General features: G+C 44.3%; 1 pseudogene; it reads left to right on the forward strand.

The window, feature by feature from the left end:
* The first annotated feature begins 523 nt into the window (after positions 1-523).
* Positions 524-19,833, forward strand: part of LOC132649955 (protein regulator of cytokinesis 1-like) — a 30,265-nt pseudogene continuing 10,955 nt past the window's right edge.

The following is a 19,833-nucleotide window of genomic DNA, read 5'->3' on the forward strand; positions in this document are numbered from 1 at the left end:
GCCAGCCTGTTCTACACAGTGAGTTCCAAAACAGCCAGAGCTACATAGAGAAACACTGTTTTGAAAACAAAGCACAAGGAGTAAGTATTTACACTTATTTCTGGGTGGGGTATACAGCAGTTGTGGGTAGGTGAGAGGACAACTTGGGGGAGTCAGTGCTTTCTGTCCATCAGTTGGTCCCTGGGATCAAACTCATGTACTCAGACCTAGCAGTAGGCACTTTGACCTTTGATAAGTGACTGCGCCTTCTCTGAAATGGATAGATTTTGGTTCTTCCAATTGTATAACTCACTGGTAGAGAAGGAGACTTAAACCATGGACAGGGAAGGAATCGGACTTCCACTTTTCACCTTAGTACAACTGGGAGAAATACTATTCCCCTTCCCTGGCTCAACTTCTGCTTACAGCAGCTCAGGGGTCTCACTTCGTGTACTCTGCTTAGTTGGCCAGGGGTGGGGGTGGGAGTGGTGTGTCTCAGATGAGAGGTCATGCCTCTCCCTACCTCTATTCAGACAACAGGACCATGACCTTGGGACCAGGAGCAGAATTCAAGCCACTAAAGACCAAAGTGAACACTCTGGAGCATGAGGGGTGAGGAAGGTCAATTTCCAACAGCAAGGCTGAGAGAAGAGGTGCAGGTTTGGGGTTTCTCTGGGCAACCTGGCCAGGTCAAAATAATTTACGCACCTCCTACAGACCAGACTTACCTCCGAGGTGTTCAGAAGAGATGATTTACCTTTCCTTCTTTTGGGTGTTGACATGGGTAGCCATGCCAGAGCATGTGGTAGCTTTTGGTCAGACAGGATTTTCCTGAGACCCTGGATGCACACCCCCTAGTTCTCTCCTGCCAGCTCATGCTGTATAGTCCCCATACTCCTGGGAAACTCCAGACCCTTAAGGGTAGGGATACAGTCTTGGTAAATGTTTCTGTGGTCTCCAGCATGGTACAAGGAGCCCAGAGGAGATGACCAGACTTTGATTTCTTTGATGGAGAATCCTGAGAAAGCTTTCCCAACTCTATTCTAGGAACCAGAGGTCACGATGCCCCAACTAACAGCTTACCTTTGCTTCTGTTAAACCGCCTTCTTGAGCAAACTCCCAATTCAGCCAACAGCTTATCCTAGCTCCTGTTAAACAACTTACTTCTGCAAACTCGCACTCCCACCCAAAGCTGCTCATGAAGATACCAGGATGTGCTTCTTTTTTTCTTTAAAAAAATCCTTGCCCTAAACACTCAAGGATACATTTGGATCCCAAATACCTTGTGTAGTTCAAGCCAGCTGGAACAAAGACTTTCAATTGGCCAAAACTGCCTGAGTGGGCATTTCTGGTGGGCTTCCAATAACATTGTATGTGCTAAAATGTTTTAAATGTATTTTGATATAAAGATAACTTCATTAAAATGAATAATAAACATAATGTAAGGAACCAGAATACTGTTATGTGTAGTCATGATCTCTTGGTATTGTCATATTTCTTAATTTTGCCATTTAAATGTATGGGGAAATGATATTTCTCCAACTCTTTTATACTTTTCTAATCATGCACACTTTTGGTTCCTAAAAACTTATGGTGGCCATAGCTTTTCTCAAAATACTATTGCCTCAAAATACTTGCTTAAGATTTTTGTGTATTTTAAATTTGATTGCTGTTTTCTTCTTACTGATTAATAGGTATTATTTCTGTTTTCTTGAAGTGCTCAGTAGCAAATCCAGGTCTTGGGCATGCTAGGCTAGCACTTTTGCCACTGAGCACAAGTTAATTTGGAGGTCATTATGCTTTTCCTTTAGCATTTGTCCATTCTTTTCCATTGGTGTTTGTGATTCTTCTTTAAAATTTTGTATTAAATTTATTTTCTATTTTATGCATATGTGTATTTTGCCTATCTGTGTGTATATGCACAACACATGGGCCTAATGATCACGGAGGTCAAATCCACAGGGACTGGAATTACAGATGATTGTGAGCCAGTACATGGGTGCTGAGAATTAAATCCCTGTCCTCTGCAAGAGCAACAAGTGCTCTAACTACTCAGCCATCCCTCTAGGTAAGTTTGTGATATCATCAGCTGCTTTTTTTCCACCCCAGACTTTGCTGTCCTGGAATTGTTTTGTAGACCAAGCTGGCCTCAAACTCACAGAGATCTGCTTGCCTCTGCCTCCCCGCGTGCTGGGATTACAGGCATGCACCACGGAGTCAGGCTTATCATATGCTATTTTGTTTACCATATCTTTAGTATGCCTCGGAAATTTTCTTTGGCAGTTCTAACATGGTTTTTTTTTGAGATATTGTTTAGGCAATATTTTTCTAGTTCTTTTTAGAATGTCACTGTCATTAAGATGAGGATTTTCTTTAATCTGTAAATTACTTTAGGAAATGTAGATCTTTAATAATATTATTATTTGTAAATAATGACATTTTCCTTTCACACTTTCCAACTCTTTCTCCTTTCCCTCTTTTCTCATTGTATAGACTAGGTGCTTTAGAATAAACCACTAGACTGTCAATGTTATTTACTCTTGTTTTTAAACCCTTTGTTAAGAACATGCTTCTGTGGTTTCAGTTAATGATAATGCTTTTTGTAAGTAGGGTTTTGATAGTTTCTCCTTTTGAATGATTACCTTCTGCTTTTAACTTGCTAAGAGACTTTGCTTGTTCTTTGTTTTGTTGTATTTTAATTTACTAATATATTACAACTTACTAAATGGTATATGTATTCTATATGTATTTGATTGACCACATGCCTTGAGTTTGTTAGTATCCTGAATAAAATTTCTGCATTTTTATAATGCTAAAGCAAATTGACTTTCTGGTGGTAAATCTGTGCTGATCACTGTCTAGAGTTTTTGAATGCGAATTGCTGTGATTTCTTCATGTTGTTTCCATATATGTGACTGAGTCTAGATGGACAGTTTCTCTTATTGTGCCCTTTTTTTAGTTTGGATTTAAGGTTCTGAACATTGTTTGTTCCTTTTTTTTCCTCTAGATTTTCTTTATTGAGGCTTTTTGATATTTTAATTGTGAATCTTGCCCCTCCATTTTTCTCTTTTTTTTTACGTTTCTTATATATCTTTGGGAATTTTTCCCCTTTGGATATTTAATTTTATTATTGAAATGAAGGTCTTTATTTATTTCACTTCACTTTAATTTTATTATACCAGATTACACACGGCCATTTTTCTAGACATATGTTATATATTTTGAGCATATTTCCCTTCACACCCATCTGTTCTGCTGAACCTTGTTCCCTCACATTAGATTCCTTTACTGCCTCCAGTTCTCCTTCTAAGTTCTTGTGCGTACACACATGCCTTTATGCATTCATGATCTCTAGGTTCCACAAATGTTTGGAAACAAGTAATATTTGTCCTTTGGAAACTGATTAATATGATTATCTTATTGCAAAAGAAAAAATATTCTGCCTTAGAGAATTCAACTTTTTTTTTTTTTTGCCTCAGTACACATCTTATTTTCTTGCTTAATTGTCTCATTTTCTGAAAATAGAAGAATGTGAACACTGAAAGGCAGACATTTCCTTTGGTGTAAGGAAGAGATCTCATTTAATAACATAACATTCCTATCAAGTCTATCTTTGTCCATTGATTTAAGTTGTTTCTTTATAGGGTTGAGGATGGAGATGGCTCAGTCAGTAAGCTAACTGCCACATGAGCATGAAGACCCAAATTCCATCCTGAGAATCCAGGTAAATATGTCAGGCAATGCCTGTGGTTTTTTTTGTTTGTTTTGTTTTGTTTTAAGACAGGGTTTCTTTGTATAGCCTTGTCTGTTTTGGGCTCCCTTTGTAGACTAGGCTGGCCTCAAACTCAAAGAGATCCACCTGCCTCTGCTTCCCCAGGATCACAGCATGCACCACCATGCCCGGCATGCCTGTGCTTTTAATCACAGCACTTAGGTGATTACAGGGGGAGACTGGCAGATTCTTTCAGTCTCTAGGCAACCAGGCTACCTTAGGCACAGGCTCTAAGAGCAACAATCAATAAATGGGATCTCATGAAACTGAAAAGCTTCTGTAAAGCAAAGGACACTTTGTTCAGAACAAAACGAATGCCTACAGACTTGGAATGGATCTTCACCAACCCTTTATCTGACAGAGGGCTAATATCCAAAATATAGAAAGAAGTCTAGAAGTTAAAAAGCAACAAACCAAGTAATCCAATTAAAAAATAGGGTACAGAGCTAAACAGAGAATTCTCAATAGAGAAATATCGAATGGCAGAGAAACACTTATAAAAATGCTCACCATCCTTAGTCATCAGGGAAATGCAAATCAAAACGACCTTACACCTATCAGAATGGCTAAGATCAAAAACTCAAGTGACAATGCATGCTGGAGAGGATGTGGAGAAGGGGGAACCCTCTCCATTGTTGGTGGGAATATAAACTTGTACAACCACTTTGGAAATCAATCTGGTGCTTTCTCAGAAAATTAGGAATAGCGCTTCCTCAAGATCCAGGTATTCCGCTCCTAGGCATATATCCAAAAGACGCTCCACCATTGAATAAGGACATTTGCTCAACTATGTTAATAGCAGCTTTATTTGTAATAGCCAGAATCTGGAAACAACTTAGATGTCCCTCAACTGAGGAATGGATACAGAAATTGTGGTACATTTACACAATGGAATACTACTCAGAAATTAAAACAAGGAAATCATTAATTTCTTCTTTTTTTTTTCTTTTTTAAAAGAGAAAGTAGCTTTTGCCATGTATCTCAGATCCTTCAACCTCTTTTTAAAAATTTGTTCATTTATTTCTTTTAATATATGACTGTGTACCATTTGTGTGCCTAGTATTCTCACAGGCCAAATGAGGGAATTGGATCCCCTGGAATTGGATTTGCAGATGGTTGTTAATTACCATGTGCATGCTGGGACCAGAATTTGGGTTCTCTTGAAGAAGAGCCAGTGCTCTTAACCTTTGAGCCGTCTCTGCAGCCCCTCCAAACACTAAAACAACAACAACAACAAACAAACAAACAAACAAAAACAGGGTCTTTGTGTATGGTGTCCTAGAACTTGGTATGTATACCAGACTGGCCTTGAGCTCACTATTTTGAGTCAGCTTCCTAATTGTTAGGATTGCAGCCATGTACCACCATGTCAAACCCAACATTTTTAAGGGACTGTACCAATTTATACAGCAAGTATAATATGAATGTGAAAATTTGTTATTCTATTTATTTACAATCATGTGATGATGTCTTTTTTTTTTTTAACGTGCATTGGTATTTTGCCTGCATGTATGTCTATGTCAGAGTGGCAGAGCCTCTGGAACTGGACAGCTCTGAGCTGCTTTGTGGGTGCTAGGAATTTAACTTGGCAACCAATGCTCTTAACTGCTGAGCCACTTCCAACCTGTGATGATGTCTTTTAAGTTTAGTCGTTGAATTACTGGTTGTAATTTAAGAATCAAGCTCGGTGTTGTGGTTGCCCATTTTTTTGAGACAAGGTATCGCTTTGGCTGGCCTGGAACTCCTTTGTAGACCAGGCTGGCCTTGAACTCATAGAGATCTCCCTGCCTCTGTCTCCTGATTTCTGAGATTAAAGACGTGTACCACCACTGCCTGACTTGTGCACATTGGTAATCTCAGCACTCTGGAGGCCAAAGCAGAAGAATCTAAGACTTTATAAGGCTCAGCCTCTCAAGTGCAGGTTTAAAGGCACAAGCCACCATGCTCAGCTCTCTGCCAGCTATTTTCAGGAGCTTTGTACCAGCAAACTCTTATGTTAGCAGTTTATTTTACTGATACTTTGTCTGTTTTTTCTTTTATAAATCATTTGTAATTGAGCATTGTACTGCCATACATAGAATCATCGAACAAAGTCATTGGGTCTTAATTCAGAAGAATGTAATAATTTTGCTAGTGTTGCATTTAGGAGACACAGAAAATGACTAAGAATTTATTAAACTGGTATGCTTACTCTGACTTTATTTTACTGTCAAGGGCTCTTGGAAACTACTCAATTTAGTTCCTGGAAATAGTGTTTTTAGTCCTGAGACAATGATGCTGCATCTTACAAGCAAAATGGTTTTGTACTGATTTTTCAGTGAGGTACTAGCAGAGGAGCCCATCATATGCCTCTGGAAAGCTCTCACCCACATTTGGGAATATGGGAATTAATTGGGATTCCAGAGGAACAGCAATTACAAAGAACCAACAATGTAAAATAGCATATCAAGGTGAGTCAATTGGTGACAGTCTCTCTGCTGTGAGAACAGTAGTGATGTTGATGCCTTATTTGAGATAGCACACAGTGATATTTCGGGTATTGTAGGTTTGACTTAGTAGGTAAAGGACCTGCAAATCATGATAAAAACTTGAAGACCTGAGATCAGTCGCCAGAACCCAAATATGGTGACTCTTTAATGTTGTCTTCTCTCCTCCATTCCTCAACCCCACATCATGAACACACATAATAATAAATGAACTTTAAGAAGAAATAATGACTAGTCATTTATATTAGGATATCACAAGCTCTTTCTGATTTTGATAATTTAAAGGCCTGTTTACAAAATTTGAAGTTATGGTGGTTTTCATATTAATGCTGGTTGGTTTTGTTGTAGATCTGTTTTTTGTTTGTCTGTTTGTTTGTTTGTTTGTTTGTTTTGTTTTATTCCCAGTGGCTCCAAACCTTTATCAACTGTTTTCTCGCTTGTAGGATCTTCTGGATAGGATGATTGCTGAGCAGGAGAGTCTGAGGGAAAGGCTTCTCAAAAGCATATCCATCTGTAAGAAAGAGCTGAATACCCTGTGCAGTGAGTTACAAGTGGAGCTATTTCATGTATGTGGTGGTTCAGAGTGCTCGGGAGATTGGTTTGGGTCTAAGATACAAGAATAAGTTTTAACTTAAGACTGTAAATGGAAAGCTTTTTTTTTTTTTTTTGTAGGGGTAGGTCTTGACATGAAAAAAAAAAGTGAAAGATAGAGTTACCCTAGTGAAGTGAAGCAGGTAATAGTTTATCAAAAACTTGTTGCTGTATTTCTGTTTTATAGAGTATAATAATGTCTTTAAGTTAACTTTGAGGAAAAGGTAGACATAGATGATATTTAATAGAAAGATAGGAATGCTGAAGGATTGGGTTTGTTGGTAAATTCCTTCCCTCACAGGCACGAGAACCTGAATTCAATCCTCATATTCCTGAAAAGAGGCCAGATATGGTGGTATATGCTTGTAACCTCAGGAATGGGGAGTCAGAAACAGGAGGCTTACTGGCTAGCTAGCCTAGCCAAATCCATAATCTGCTAACCAATAAGAGAGCTTGTCTCAAAAAAAAAAAAAGGAAGGAAGAAAGAAAGAAAGAGAAAGGAAGGAAGGAAGGAAGGAAGGAAGGAGGAAGGAAGGAAGAAAGAAAGAAAGAAAGAAAGAAAGAAAGAAAGAAAGAAAGAAAGAAAGAAAGAAAGAAAGAAAGAAAGAAAGAAAAGAAAAAACAAGGTAGGGGCTAGAGAAATGGTTCAGCAGTTAAGAGCACTTGTGCTCTTGCATAGGAGCTGGATTCAAGTCCCAGCACATGTGGTTTCTTAGAACTGTCCTGAACTAGGATCTGGAGAGATGGCTCAGAAGTTTTGGGGTTTTTTTGTTTTGTTTTGTTTTTTTATTTTATTATTATTTTTTTTATCAGTTACATTTTATTAACTCTGTATCCCAGCCGTGTCCCGATCCCTCATTCCCTCCCAGTCCCTCCCTCCCTCCCTCATCTCCACCGTGCCCCTTTCCAAGTCCACTGATAGGGGGGACCTCCTCCCCATTCATCTGATCCTGTTTTATCAGGTATCTTCAGGACTGGCTGCAAAGCCCTCCTCTGTGGCCTAACAGGACTGCTCCTCCCTTCGGGGGTGGGGAGACCAAAGAGCCAGTCATTGAGTTCCTGTTAGAAAGAGTCCTTGTTCCCCTCACTTTGGGAAACCAATTGGTTACTGAGCTACCACAGGCTACATCTGAGCGGAGGTTCTAGGTTATATCCATACATGGTCCTTGGTTGAATGTCAGTCTCAGAAAAGACCCTGTGCCCAGATATATTTGGTCCTTGTGGAGCTCCTATCCTTTCCCCATCAGACTAACTCCCCTTCTTTCTTATGATTCCCTGTACTCTGCCAAAGGTTTGGTCATGAGTCTTTGCTTTGAAAACACTGCTAGTTAGAGTCTTTCAGATGCGCTCAGTAGACTCCTGTCATACGTTCAATGCACATCCCATCTGTCTTTCTAAACGAGGATTGATCATCTTACCCCATGTCCGCTCTATTGATTATCGTTTTTTTAGGTGTATAGATTTCATTATGTTTATCATATCTTATAGGTCTATATAAGTGAGTATATCCCATGTTTGTCTTTCTCCTTCTGGGATATTTCACTCAGAATGATCTTTTCTAGATCCCACCATTTGCCTGCAAATTTCATCACCTTACACCCATCAGAATGGCCAAGATGAAAAACTCAAGCGATAACACATGCTAGAGAGGTTGTGGAGAAAGGGGAACCCTCCTCCACTGCTGGTGGGAATGTAAACTGGTACAACCACTCTGGAAAGCTATCTGGCGCTTTCTAAGACAAATAGGAATAGTGCTTCCTCAAGACCCAGCTATACCACTGCTAGGTATATACCCAAAGTTTCTTCAAGTACACAAAAGGGATACTTGCTCAACCATGTTTATAGCAGCTCTATTTGTAATAGCCAGAACCTGGAAACAACCCAGATGTCCATCAACGGAGGAATGGGTACAGAAAGTGTGGTATTTTTATACAATGGAATACTACTCAGCAATCAAAAAGGAGGAAATCATGAAATTTGCAGGCTCAGAAGTTTAAAGCACTTCAAAAGGTCCTGAGTTCAATTCCCAGCAACCATATGGTGGCTCACAACCATGTGTAATGAGATCTGCTGCCATCTTCTGGCATGCAAGCATATGTGCAGGCAGAACACTGTATACACCATAAGTAAATCTTAAAGAAAAAACAAAAACAAAAACAAAAATTGTTCTAGGGATCCAGCATCCTCTTTTGGCCTCAGTGGGGATCAGGTTCACATGCAGTACACTTAAAGACATGGAGGAGAAAAGCTCATACCCTTATAAATAAATATTTAAAACAAAAGACAAAGTGGACGATATCTAAAGACCCAAAGTTGATCTCTGTCTTCCATCCATTTGTTCATATTAATGTACATGCTCTCATCCACCCCCAAAGGATAAAGCAGAGTATATAGGAGCCAAGGATACCTAGTGATACAAAGAAACGGTACCAAACAAAACTCAACCTTTGTTCTTTTCATAGTCAAAAGCTGCATACCATGCACCAGTCAGAATACTTGCCCTTTAAGAGCTGGGACACAGGTAGCTTTGAAAGGTGATGGTGACAGGTTCTCATGTCTTGTTTGCTGTTAATACCAATCTGGGTCTTTAGATGCAGGAAGTCTAGCAGTCAGACTGCCTTTAAAGGGTAAGGGTAATTCATCACTGGTAGTCAAGAGCATTCAAGCAGTCCGTGTCATTAGAGAAGTTTCTTGAGATTAACACAAATGACATTGATTTGCTACAAAAAGTTTCTTTTCAGTCTCTTTTCATTTTTAGATTTTCAATGTGAAATTAGGTACATGAGAATTGGGTGTACACTGGTATAGCTGTCTTCCTTGAATATATGGCAGGTTTTTTGCCTTTGTTTTGTTTTGTTTTGTTTTGTTTTGTTTTGTTTTTTGGAGAGAGATTTTCTGTAAAGCCTTGGCTGTCCTGTACTTGCTTCATAACCAGGCTGGCCAGGATCTCACGGAGATGCACCTGCCTCTGCCTCTGCCTCTGCCTCTGCCTCTGCCTCTGCCTCTGCCTCTGCCTCTGCCTCTGCCTCTGCCTCTGCCTCTGCCTCTGCCTCTGCCTCTGCCTCTGCCTCTGCCTCTGCCTCCTGACTCCTGCCTCCTGCCTCCTGCCTCCTGCCTCCTGCCTCCTGCCTCCCTCTGCCTCCTGCCTCCTGCCTCCTGCCTCCCTCTGCCTCCTGCCTCCTGCCTCCCTCTGCCTCCTGCCTCCTGCCTCCCTCTGCCTCCTGCCTCCCTCTGCCTCCTGCCTCCCTCTGCCTCCTGCCTCCTGCCTCCCTCTGCCTCCTGCCTCCCTCTGCCTCCTGCCTGCCTCTGCCTCCTGCCTCCCTCTGCCTCCTGCCTCCCTCTGCCTCCTGCCTCCCTCTGCCTCCTGCCTCCCTCTGCCTCCTGCCTCCCTCTGCCTCCTGCCTCCCTCTGCCTCCTGCCTCCCTCTGCCTCCTGCCTCCTGCCTCCTGCCTCCCTCTGCCTCCTGCCTCCTGCCTCCTGCCTCCTGCCCCCTGCCTCCCTCTGCCTCCTGCCTCCTGCCTCCTGCCTCCCTCTGCCTCCTGCCTCCTGCCTCCTGCCTCCTGCCTCTTGCCTCCCTCTGCCTCCTGCCTCCCTCTGCCTCCTGCCTCCTGCCTCCTGCCTCCCTCTGCCTCCTGCCTCCCTCTGCCTCCTGCCTCCCTCTGCCTCCTGCCTCCCTCTGCCTCCTGCCTCCCTCTGCCTCCTGCCTCCCTCTGCCTCCTGCCTCCTGCCTCCTGCCTCCTGCCTCCTGCCGCCCTCTGCCTCCTGCCTCCTGCCTCCCTCTGCCTCCTGTCTCCTGCCTCCTGCCTCCCTCTGCCTCCTGCCTCCTGCCTCCCTCTGCCTCCTGCCTCCTGCCTCCTGCCTCCCTCTGCCTCCTGCCTCTCTCTGCCTCCTGCCTCCTGCCTCTCTCTGCCTCCTGCCTCCTGCCTCCTGCCTCCCTCTGCCTCCTGCCTCCCTCTGCCTCCCTCTGCCTCCTGCCTCCCTCTGCCTCCTGCCTCCCTCTGCCTCCTGCCTCCTGCCTCCCTCTACCTCCTGCCTCCCTCTGCCTCCTGCCTCCTGCCTCCCTCTGCCTCCTGCCTCCTGCCTCCCTCTGCCTCCTGCCTCCCTCTGCCTCCTGCCTCCCTCTGCCTCCTGCCTCCCTCTGCCTCCTGCCTCCCTCTGCCTCCTGCCTCCCTCTGCCTCCTGCCTCCCTCTGCCTCCTGCCTCTCTCTGTCTCCTGCCTCCTGACTCCTGCCTCCTGCCTCCTGCCTCCCTCTGCCTCCTGCCTCCCTCTGCCTCCTGCCTCCCTCTGCCTCCTGCCTCCCTCTGCCTCCTGCCTCCCTCTGCCTCCTGCCTCCCTCTGCCTCCTGCCTCCTGCCTCCTGACTCCTGACTCCTGCCTCCCTCTGCCTCCTGCCTCCCTCTGCCTCCTGCCTCCCTCTGCCTCCCTCTGCCTCCTGCCTCCCTCTGCCTCCTGCCTCCCTCTGCCTCCTGCCTCCCTCTGCCTCCTGCCTCCCTCTGCCTCCTGCCTCCCTCTGCCTCCCTCTGCCTCCTGCCTCCCTCTGCCTCCTGCCTCCCTCTGCCTCCTGCCTCCTGCCTCCCTCTACCTCCTGCCTCCCTCTGCTTCCTGCCTCCTGCCTCCCTCTGCCTCCTGCCTCCCTCTGCCTCCTGCCTCCCTCTGCCTCCCTCTGCCTCCTGCCTCCCTCTGCCTCCTGCCTCTCTCTGCCTCCTGCCTCCTGACTCCTGACTCCTGACTCCTGCCTCCCTCTGCCTCCTGCCTCCCTCTGCCTCCTGCCTCCCTCTGCCTCCCTCTGCCTCCTGCCTCCCTCTGCCTCCTGCCTCCCTCTGCCTCCTGCCTCCTGCCTCCCTCTGCCTCCTGCCTCCTGCCTCCCTCTGCCTCCTGCCTCCTGCCTCCTGCCTCCCTCTGCCTCCTGCCTCCTGCCTCCTGCCTCCCTCTGCCTCCTGCCTCCTGCCTCCTGCCTCCCTCTGCCTCCTGCCTCCTGCCTCCTGCCTTCTGCCTCCTGCGTCCCTCTGCCTCCTGCCTCCCTCTGCCTCCTGCCTCCTGCCTCCCTCTGCCTCCTGCCTCCTGCCTCCTGCCTCCCTCTGCCTCCTGCCTCCTGCCTCCTGCCTCCCTCTGCCTCCTGCCTCCTGCCTCCTGCCTTCTGCCTCCTGCGTCCCTCTGCCTCCTGCCTCCCTCTGCCTCCTGCCTCCTGCCTCCCTCTGCCTCCTGCCTCCCTCTGCCTCCTGCCTCCCTCTGCCTCCTGCCTCCCTCTGCCTCCTGCCTCCCTCTGCCTCCTGCCTCCCTCTGCCTCCTGCCTCCTGCCTCCTGCCTCCCTCTGCCTCCTGCCTCCTGCCTCCTGCCTCCTGCCTCCTGCCTCCTGCCTCCTGCCTCCTGCCTCCCTCTGCCTCCTGTCTCCTGCCTCCTGCCTCCTGCCTCCTGCCTCCTGCCTCCCTCTGCCTCCTGCCTCCTGCCTCCTGCCTCCCTCTGCCTCCTGCCTCCTGCCTCCTGCCTCCCTCTGCCTCCTGCCTCCTGCCTCCCTCTGCCTCCTGCCTCCCTCTGCCTCCTGCCTCCTGCCTCCTGCCTCCCTCTGCCTCCTGCCTCCTGCCTCCTGCCTCCTCCCTCTGCCTCCTGCCTCCTGCCTCCCTCTGCCTCCTGCCTCCTGCCTCCTGCCTTCTGCCTCCTGCGTCCCTCTGCCTCCTGCCTCCCTCTGCCTCCTGCCTCCTGCCTCCCTCTGCCTCCTGCCTCCCTCTGCCTCCTGCCTCCCTCTGCCTCCTGCCTCCCTCTGCCTCCTGCCTCCTGCCTTCTGCCTCCTGCCTCCTGCCTCCCTCTGCCTCCTGCCTCCTGCCTCCCTCTGCCTCCTGCCTCCCTCTGCCTCCTGCCTCCCTCTGCCTCCTGCCTCCCTCTGCCTCCTGCCTCCCTCTGCCTCCTGCCTCCCTCTGCCTCCTGCCTCCCTCTGCCTCCTGCCTCCTGCCTCCTGCCTCCTGCCTCCTGCCTCCTGCCTCCCTCTGCCTCCTGCCTCCTGCCTCCTGCCTCCCTCTGCCTCCTGCCTCCTGCCTCTTGCCTCTGCCTCCTGCCTCCTGCCTCTGCCTCCTGCCTCCTGCCTCTGCCTCCTGCCTCTGCCTCTGCCTCCTGCCTCTGCCTCTGCCTCTGCCTCTGCCTCCTGCCTCTGCCTCTGCCTCTGCGTGCTAGAATTATAGGCATGCTCCACCATGCCTGCCTAATATGATAATTTTTAACACTGATAATCGAAACCATATATTTGTAGAATATCCACTAACAATAGGACAGGATCTACTAAATTGATTGTTACGGTAAAGTGATGTTCATAGGATTGTTAGTCTAAGTATTTCAGTTAATAACAATTAGATATACCATCATCTAGCTAGCCAAAACAAGCTTTCTGGTCCTTGTATACCTCTTACAAAAGTACTCTGGTACTTAAAACAGTCAGGTTCATAGAGCCAGAAGATAGAATAGAATGGAGTGGGTGGGGGCATACTATGAATAGTTTATTATTCATTTACCAAATGAATAGTCTTAGTTTTGCAAGATAAAATGAGTTCTGGAGGTCACTGATAGTGATGATTACACAGCAATATTTACAATTGCTTCTTAACTTAGACATATATCCTATTAAAGCCATCATATTTTTTTTACATTCGTACAATTAAGTTACTTAAAATTGTAGCTTACACTTGGTTGTTGTACACATGCAGAAAACACATTAGTCTAGAGTTCAGCACCTTCATACACAAATGTCCAACATGTGAATTAATACAAAATTGTAGTCTAACCACTGTGGATGTAGTTTAGTGTAGGAGATTTTACCAGCACGCATGATGTTCTAGTTTCAAAGTTTGGTACTGGACAAAATGAAAAGAGAGATCAGGCCAACAAGATAGGTCAATATAAAGCACTTGTCATATAAAAGCTTGATGACCTGAGTTCAGTACCCATAACCCGCATAAGCATGAGAAGAAAGAACTCCACAATGCTGTAGTCCTGTGAGTGTCATGTGCATGTCATGGCAAACAATAGTAACAAAGTTAAAATTTATAACTATTTAGATTTAAAGAAAGTATAAAGTTCTTAAAATATGAGAGCTTTTTGTTGTTAGTGTGGTATGTTTGTTTGGTTGGTTTGGTTTTTTGAGACAGATTTGCTTTGTGTAATAGCCCTGGTTGTCGTTGACTCTGTAGACTGGCTGGCCTGGAACTGAGATACAACTGCCTCTGCTTCCTGAGAGCTGGGATTACAGGTGTACACTAACACTGCATGGTGGGTTTTTTTTATGTTTTTGTTTTTTAATTTATTGTGGATGTATGGGTGTGCAAGAACAAGATTAAGATTGGTGTGTGGAGGTCAGAAGTCACCTTGCAGAAGTTGCTTGTTTCATTTTCCCATGTGGGCTCTGGGGATCAAATTCAGATCTTCAGGCTTGACAGGAAGCCTTTACTCTCTAAGCAATCAGGACAGCCGTGTTCTTAGGTATGAACTATGTATATGTTAGTGTTGTGCCACAGTCAAAAGATTGTACACACATGATTGTTGCTTGGTATGACAGTGCAGGCCTGTAATCTCAGCATGTGGAAACTTGAGGCCAGAAGATACCAAGTTTAAGGCTAGTGAGACTATCTCAAAAAAAAAAGAGTGGTATAGCTTATATAATTTGAGTACTGTATTTGAAAGTGAAAAACTGTGGTTGTGTTAGTTCTTGAAATATAGATTGTGCTGAGTACATATTGCTGCTTTTGCCCCATTGTAAAGATGAAAACTCATGAAATCAAGTTAGAGACCTTTGTGCTGCACACTTAAAGAATGGCAAAGATAGTATGTATGGTGATAATGTAGGGTCATTTCTACCATAGTAAAAGAAAAATGGAAAAGGAATTTGGGCATGGTGACCCACCCCTGTAACCTTGGCACCTGAAACAAAAGCAGGAGGATCTGGACTCCAAGGTTTTCCTTGCCACATAGTACAGATCAAGAGAAAGAAAAGCTCTGATTGCCTTTTATGTTATTTCATACAGGAAGAAAGAGAAACAACTGTCTTGCAACTAGAAAAAGATTTTTGTACTCAAGAAGAACTGACGAGAAAGCAGGAACTTAAGCTATTTCAAGAACAAGATTAAGAACTCCTTGAAATTCGTTGTATGCCTCCCTGTGATGTGGACAGCACCTCTGTCCCTACCTTAGAAGAGCTGAACCTGTTCCTACAAGGTGTGGCAACTTTGAGGGAAACAAAGGTATGCTGCCTGAATTCATCCTACCCTAAAACTTTATTTGGCCTCTAGCTATCTTTAATTTTGTTTTTGTTTTTGTTTTCTAAGGAATCTAGGCATGAAGAATTTGTCAAACTTAAAAAACAAATCATATTGTGTATGGGAGAATTAGACACACTCCAAATATAAGCTTAGAAAAAGATGTAGTGTGTGAAGATGAAAGTGCCTTTTGTTTATCACTGGAGACTATTGCAACACTACAAAAGTTGCTACCACAGGTAGTATCTGCTCAGATGATTCTGTACCATCTCAGTAGTATTCACCAACTTGGAAAGAACTGACAGCTTTTTATTTAGTGTTAAATAAAGGAATGGTCTGAGTTAAGACTAAAGACAACAATATGTAAAATATCTGTTTGTTCGTTTGGTGGGAGGAAGGCACAGTTCAAAGGTCAATTGCAAGGGTCTATACTAGGAGCTGTACACCTTGCTGAGATAAGTCCTCAATGGCACTAGTCCTCACTTATTAGGCTAGGCTTGACAGACAGTGAGCCTTACAGGTCTTTCACTTCTCGATGCTAAGATACAAGCATGCGCTACTTTTTATGTAGGTTCTGGGGATTGAACTCAAGTTTTATGCTTGAATGGCAAGCACTTTACTGGCTAAGCTAACTCCCCAGCTCCTATTTCAGTGGTAAGAATTGAATTTAAACCTTACAGTGTCATAAATCAAATTTTGTATCATTGAGCTCTATCCATAGTCTTGATCTTTTTTTAATTTAGAAAAAGAGCTCACCTTTTGTGTGAATAAGAAATACAATATTCTTAGAATATTAAGTTGAAATTTCGGTAGAAATAGTATTAGCCATTTTAATTAGCCTAATGTTTAATAATGAAAAATTCAAAATTTGAATCCTAAGTTGGGCCTGGCGGCACATGACTTTAAACCTAACACTCAGGAGGCTGGGGAAGTTGAATGTCTGAATCCCAAGCTAGCCAGGGCTACATAATGAGACCCTGCCTTAAAACAACAACAACAAATCAAGTCAAATTTGAATCCAGTTCTAGGTCTGATGTCCTATGGCAATAACAATCGTTTATGTTTTGTTTTGTTTTCTGAGACAGGGTTTCTTTCTGTGTAGCCTGTCTCTCCTGGAATCACTCTGTAGACCAGGGTAGCCTTGAACTCACAGAGATCAGTCTGTTTCTGCCTCTGCCTCTGCCTCTCGAGTTCTGGGACTAAGGCATGTGCCACCACGATCCAACGGCAATGGTGGTCTTACAGCATATGTTTAGACGGAAAGAAATCTCCTATCCTTTAATGTGAAAGTATGATAGCACACACCTAAACTATAATCCAGTATTCAGGAAGCTGAGTCAAAGTTGAAGCCAACCTATGCTACATAGAGATGATATGGATATGAATATATATGAATCTCCTAAAAGTGCTTTCTCTTCTCATGGGTTCAGACAGTTTCCTCTGAGGGACTAGAAGGACAGTCTTTGCTCTTTTGATATAACCCCTGCCTTTTCTTGTTTCAGCTGGAAATGAGAAAAAAAAATCACAAAACGATGCAGAGTGTGAGGCACTCCACTCCGGGCTCAAATCCGAGAGCTCTGGGATAGGTTACAAATACCTGAAGAAGAGAGAGAACCTGTGGTTGCATTTATGACTGGATCACAAGCCAAAATCTGGAATGACATTAAAAAAGCCAATAGATGCTGGATAAATAGGGCTCTCTGAGCATTTCTGGGTCTAGTCTAATGTCCTTACTAGATACTGTCTTGAACCAGCAAAGACATGTTCTATTTTGGCACATTTTTTTGTGGGCATGTTTCTTAGTTTATTGCTTTTATAATGTTGTTATAAAGCATGTTGTTGATTTACCTGTATTACTTCATGTTGATATTTTATTTAACGACAAACAGGTGAATATAAAAGAATGGCCATATAACCTTTCTCTCTCTCTATTTTTTTTTTTTTTTTTTTTTTGTTTCAGCTACAGTTAGAAGTGGCTCAGGTACAAAAACTGAAAATGCAATTCACAAAGCAAGTGGTTGAGACAATTCAAGTGGACCTGGCTCAGTTCTGGGAGCAGGGTTTTTATAGCCAGGAACAGAGGCAGGCATTTGCCCTTTACTATTCTGGTAAGTACAGAGGTCATGATCTTCATATTGCCACCCTCACAGGCCTTTCGTAAGCTCAGATACCAGGAAGTTCTGCATTTCCACTTTTGAGCAGATACAGCCAAGACTTAAAAATATTACCTCTTTCCATCTGATCCTAGTCTATCAGGTCTAATCAGGAGTAGCTTCACTGTCTTCCTCTGTAGCCTAGTAAGGTTGCTCCACCTCATGGGTTGGTGATCAAAGAGCAGGCCAATCAGTTCATGTCAGAGACAGTCCCTGTTCCCATTACTATGGAACCCACTTGGACACTGAACTGCCATGAGCAACATCTGTACAGGGGTTCTAGGTTATCTCCATGCATAGTCCTTGGTTGGAGTATCAGACTCAGAAAAGACCCCTGTGCCCAGATTTTTTGGTTCTGTTGCTCTCCTTGTGGAGCTCTTGTCCTCTCCAGGTCTTATTATTTCCTACTTCTTTCATGAAATTCCCTGCACTCTGCCCAAAGATTGGCCATAAATCTCAGCATCTGCTTTGATACCCTGCAGGGTAGAGCCTTTCAGAGGCCCACTGTGGCAGGCTCCTCTACTGTTCCCTGTTTTCTCCTTCTTCTGCCTATCAGTGGACTTGGGGAGGGGCATGTGTTGAGAAGGGAGGGGGAGGATGGGATTGGGAGGGGAGGAGAGAAGGTGCCACGGGGGGGATACAAAGTGAATAAAGTGTAATTAATAAAAATTAAAATAAAAAAGGAAAAAAAGAGAGATTGGATATTTTTTTTTACATTTCTATTATATACTTTTATTCGTGAAACTAAGAGTATTTCTTTTTAATTATAAAACTAACCATATGTGTATAAATAAAAATAGAGAATGTCTATACATTTTAACAATGTAAACAATATATTTACTTAAATTTCTATATTAATGGTTGTCAGCCTACCTTTAATGCCTGGGCCATCTTTCCACCTCTTTCTTTTTATTTATTTTTTTCATTAATCACACTTTAGCCACTTTGTATCCCCCATAAACCCCTCACTTCTCCCCTTTTGATCCCACCCTCCCTTCCCCTTCTTCACGCATGCCCCTCCTCAAGTACACTGATAGGAGAGGTCCCGCTCTTACAGAGAGCCTATGAAAGGCTCTGCCCTGCAGACTATCAAAGCAGATGCTGAGACTTATGGCTAACTGTTGGGCAGTGTGCATGGAATCTTATGTAAGAAGTGGGAAATAGTAAGATCTGGAGAGGACAGGAACTCCACAAGGAGAGCAACAGAACCAGAAATTTGAACACAGGGGTCTTCCCAGAGATTCATACTCCAACCAAGGACCATGCATGGAGATAACCTAGAACCCCTGCACAGATGAAGCCCATGGCACATTAGTGTCCAAGTAGGTTACATAGTAATGGGAAGAGGGACTACGTCTGACATAATCTGATTGGCCTGTTCTTGGATCACTTCCCCCTGAGGGGGGAGCAGCCTTACCAGGCCACAGAAGATGACAATGCAGCCACTCCTGATGAAATCTGATAGACTAGATCAGAAGGAAGGAGAGGAGGAGATTGGATAATTTTAAAGAAAAAAAAATATTACCTCACTCAGTTTTGATTCCATGAGAAAAGGGCTGTAAACCAAATCTTGAACAGCTGAATACAGAGTTATAACAGACAAATGCTTTAGCCTTTGTCTGAGCTCAGAGAATGCCAAGCTGTATTTTTAATTTAATATTATGTATGTATTTATTAAAATTTATTCAATTTGTATCCCTGCTGCAGCCCCCTTCCCTATCTTCTCCCAGTCCTACCCACCCTCCCTCTTCTCCCCTATACTCTTTCCCTAGTCCCCTGATAGGGGAGGACCTCCTCCCTTCTATCCGGTCTCATCAAGGCTGGCTGCATCATCTTCCTTTGTGGCCTGGCAAGGCTGCAACCTTCGGGAGGAGGTGATCAAAGAGCCAGACACTGAGTTCATACCAGAGACAGTCCCTGTACCCCTTCCTAGGGAACCTACTTGGAAACTGAGCAACCAATGGGCTTCCTTAAACTGCTAGGGAAGTGAAAGTGTCCTAACAAAGTAACAGCTGTTCATACAGTTTATGTAACCCACCTAATCTTCTACTGGCTTTGCAAGGCAAAAATGAAGAGAACAAAAAACAGAAGAAAGAGACAGTATATTTTAGAGAATGTTCTTTATTTTAGACTATGTTTTTTGTTTGTCTGTTTCTTTTTGAGACAGCGTTTCTCTGTGTAGCCTTGACTGTCCTGGACCAGGCTTGGTAGCACACACCTATAATCCCAGCACTCAGGGAGGCAGAAGCAGGAGGATCTCTGTGAGTTTGATGCCAGAGCCTGGTCTACAAAGCGAGTCCAAGACAGCCAAGGCTACACAGAGAAATCCTGTCTCAAAAACAAAACAAAAATGATTTATTTTTACTTTATTCCAATGTCATTTTATTATGAGGAAGAAAACTTTTTACAGTGTAGGGTTAGTTACTTGGAATACCAAACACAATAGTGGTGGTTCTTACTTCCTAATGCTTCCGCCCTTTAATACAGTTCCTCATGTTGTGGTGACCCCCAACCATAAATGTTGTTGATATTTCATAATTGTAATTTTGCTACTGTTTTGAATCATAATGTAAATATCTGGTGAAAAGGTTGTTCCAGTCCCAAAGGGTCATGAC

The sequence above is a fragment of the Meriones unguiculatus genome, chromosome X (genome assembly GCF_030254825.1).
Source record: "Meriones unguiculatus strain TT.TT164.6M chromosome X, Bangor_MerUng_6.1, whole genome shotgun sequence".
NCBI lineage: Eukaryota > Metazoa > Chordata > Mammalia > Rodentia > Muridae > Meriones > Meriones unguiculatus.